Genomic DNA, 4,002 nt, shown 5'->3' on the forward strand with positions numbered 1-4,002 from the left:
ATACACAATGAACAACTAAGTAAATATGTGTATTAAACCATGATGGTGCTAAAGAGAAAAAATAGAGAGCAGAGAATGGAGAGAAGAAGTACTGGAGGTGCAGGCAGACGCTGATGCCTGATGCCGCTGCCCTCACTGCTGGTGAGCTCCCGTCCTGTCTGCGCTGCCGCAGGGAGGCCGCCCAGCCAGGCTAGCCAAACCAATGCTGGATCTGGAGGTGGTGCCTGAGCGCTCTCTGGGGAACGAGCCATGGGAATTCATGCTGGGAATGCCTCTGGCTCAGGCAGTAGCCATTCTTCAGAAGCACTGTCGCATCATCAAAAATGTCCAGGTTCTCTACAGTGAACAGTCTCTTCTAAGCCATGACCTCATCCTTTATCTGAGGCAGGACGGGATCAAACTACTGTTTGATGCCTTCAATCAGAGACTTACGGTGATTGAGGTATATGACTTGACTACAGTAAAGTTAAAATATTGTGGAGTACATTTAACTCTCGGGCCATACCCCCACCACTGAGCAGATTGACCAGTCGCTCAGTGCAACCCACCCAGGAGTGTACAACTCCGCTGAGCAGCTCTTCCACTTCAACTTCAGAGGACTGTCTTCCTCTTTTCAGTTAGACACGTGGACAAAGGCTCCCAAGTATGAGCCCAGTTTTGCCCGCGGTCTAGTTTCTCTCCAGATACCCCACAGAGCAACTATGAAACGAATGCACATCTACAATGGAAACAGCCTTCAGGATACCATGATGCACCTGAGCTGTGTCCTGGGCAATATGTATGCTGAGAGTATAGATGTTCTTCGAGATGGAACTGGACCCTCAGGTTTATGACTTAACCTACTTACTGCAGGTTGTGGACCTGACCTGTTAGCAGATGGATGCCAAGATGTGGGTATTTGAACATTCAGTGTATTTTGGTGATTCTTGCCAAGACGTTCTTAGCATGCTTGGTTCTCCACACAAAGTCTTCTATAAATCAGAAGATAAGATGAAAATTCATTCTCCTTCCCCTCATAAACAAGTTCCATCCAAGTGCAATGACTACTTTTTTAACTGCTTCATTATCAGAGTGAACATCCCCTTGGACATCAACACTCACAAAGTGACGAAGTTTGTCCTTTACACCAATGACCCTGGGCATTATAATTTTAACATTTATCACTGCTGTGAGTTTAAGATCCCAATGGCCATAGAGAAAGAACATGCAGATGGTCAGACAGAAACATGCACAACCGATAGCAAGTGAGACCACAGCCAGAAGCTCCTGGGTCACCCTGGCCTGGCCTGTTGTCCTTCACAGGTCCTCCTCCCCAAACAACACCAACCCATGTGGCTCCACATTCTGCTTTGGTTTTCAGCGGATGATCTTTGAGGTTATGCAGAATAGCCACATTGCCTCAGTGACCCTGTCTCTCCCCCTCCCCCCCGCAGGCCTGGTGCCCATCTGAAAATAGCAGAGCTCCTCTAGGGACATCACCACCCATGCCCCTCTCCCCCGTGGAACTGTGAGTCACATCCTTTTCAGCGGGTCTTTATGTGCTACCTGTGGCTTTTCTTGGACACCTTGCCAATGTTGAAGGGCTGTTGTGATATTCTGAGATGAGGCTCAGGCTGGGTGCTCTGCCATGGGATGAGAGACCCAGATATTCTTCTGTCTGTCCGCAGCCTCCTGGTGCCAACAGGGGACACAGACTGCAAAGAGAAGCACAAACTCTGAGCCTTGATACCTGGACCCAGGAGCTTTCGGCTAACACGTAAGGAGGCAGGGTTCTGTCTCCCTATCCCACACACATTGGAAAACTTGGGGCTTTCTGTGGCTGAAGACGCAGGCACCCAGGATGAGGACAAGGTCCTGCATTTGTCCCAACATTGACACATGACCCTTAAGGCAAGCAAGTAGCATGTCCATAGTACTTGGTTGCAACTTTTGCACTTCATCCACTTTAGTTACTTGATGAGCTGCCTGTTGCCAAGGTGGCCCACCTGCCCTTCCTTGTTCCTTTCTTGCACTCAATCTCTGCCAGGCCCAGGAGGCACACCCAACTGTTGAAACACAGCTTTCTTCCATCCCGGTACATGCCCAGGCCTGGTTCCCACCCTTCTTGGAGCCAGCCTTCAACGTTGCCTCTGCCCCGCTATGCCCCAACCTGGCTGGCAGGGCTGCATGTTTCCATCCTGTTTGCCTCTTTTATTTAATGCCAACATTTTAGCCAAAGACATCTTCCTCCTTTGTTGTTCTGCACTGTGGGCTGGCTCCCCTGCCCCAAACCTGGGCAGTGTCCCCTGGCTGGGCCCATTCATGGCTCAAGGCTTCTGGGGACTCAAGGAGGGCTGAGCTGCTCAGCCTCTTCATGGGTCTTGCTAAGGAAAGTAGCATATGTGCTTTAAAAATATTAACCCTTTGAAAAGAACTGAGAAATGTATAATTTTATCCCATTTTCAATATTTTGGTCTAGTAACTTGTGATACATAGATGACAATTTTGTGAGTTTTTCAAATGTGTGTACAGATTTTTATAAATATGACTTTTATAATTAACTCATGTACAGCCTCATCCTATACAGTTTAATGATGAATGTACAGGGGACCTGGCCCAGGTTCCTATATGCTTCCTTGGCCTACATCCAGGCTTGTGTGGCACTCTCATGACTTTGTGACTGACTGGTATCTTCCCATTTGGACCGTGGCCTGGCCAGAGACCCTCTCCCACGCCCACTCTGTACATCACTATTGGGTCAGCTAGGACTGATTTCGTTCTCCTAGAATGGGGGGACCTTCCTCATGTCCTGCCCACACCTCTCCTCCAATCAAGACCTATGCCCTCAAACAAAATAATAATAAAGAAAGAAGAAGGAGGAGGAGGAGGATGAGAAAGAGGAGTGTGGGGGGGGGGGGGGAGAAGAAGAATTGGAGGTGTAGAACTGTAATTGTAGATAAGGTGCCTGGGGAAGGCTTCCTAAGAAGGTGATTTTTGAGAAAAGCATGTGAAGGAAGGGGCCATGGAAATAATTGACGGGAGAACATTTAGGAAGAGAAAGTAGCCAGCATAATGGGAGGAAAGTGAGGGAGAAAGGAGGATATAAGGAGGTCAGTGAAACTGACTGGAGGAAGCAAGGAACGACTAGAATAAGGTGAGGACTGAGAGGCAACCAGTCGTAAGGACTTTGTTGAACATGGGGTAGATGTTGGTTGGCTTTTACTCTGGGAAGCTACTGAAATGTTTTGAGCTCAAAAATGATCATTTTGTCTGTTGTGTCTTAGAACGGACTGAAGAGAGAGAGGGTGGAAGTAGGGAGATCAGTCAGGATCTATTGCAATAATCCAGGCAACAGAGATGATGGTTTATATTAATCATCATCTCTATCTTTTTCCTCATCTACAACATGGGGGTGGTGATGCTTACTGTTTTGGGTAGTGAGTGAGATGTTGCATGAACAGATGTGAAGTCCTTAGAACAGTGCCTGGCACAAACACATATGTTAGTTATTATATGGTTTGCTTTGAATCTCTCAATTATCCCCACTTTATGGATGTAGAAACTGAAGCTTAGAAAACTTATGTGACTTGTCAAGAGTCACAGCATCTTGAAAGTGTTACAGGCATGACTAGAACATGAGACTTAAGCCTATGTGTTTTATAGTGTGACTGTCTGCTGCTACTTTCAGGGGAGTAACTCACTCAAACTCATTCTAGCCACTAATATTTGCTCTGAGTCTGTTCATCAAATGGTCCTTAGCAAACCCTGGTCCACAGACAAGTAGGTTTGATGGATGGAAAGAGATGGGGAGAGACTGAGAGGATAGGGGCATTCCTAATTAGAGCAGGCCCACTCTGAGAGTTCAGAGAGACTTAACATGAAATACTACAGAAGGAAGGTAAAAGAAAGAAATGTAGAAAGATGAAACATGGGCATGTTGGAAAAGTACAGAAAGAGAAGCTTAAATTCTTTAGAGGCAAATTTTACCTTCTTCAGAATCCTCTTCAGGGCTATCCCTATATT

General features: G+C 46.7%; 1 pseudogene across 1 annotated transcript; it reads left to right on the forward strand.

Annotated features, from left to right (window-relative positions):
• The first annotated feature begins 202 nt into the window (after window positions 1-202).
• Window positions 203-1,470, forward strand: LOC308244203 (phagosome assembly factor 1-like; annotated as a pseudogene). Its single transcript has one exon. The product of its transcript is annotated as a phagosome assembly factor 1-like (transcript).
• The last annotated feature ends 2,532 nt before the right edge of the window (window positions 1,471-4,002 follow it).

The sequence above is a fragment of the Plecotus auritus genome (assembly GCF_963455305.1).
Source record: "Plecotus auritus genome assembly, chromosome: 3".
Lineage (NCBI taxonomy): Eukaryota > Metazoa > Chordata > Mammalia > Chiroptera > Vespertilionidae > Plecotus > Plecotus auritus.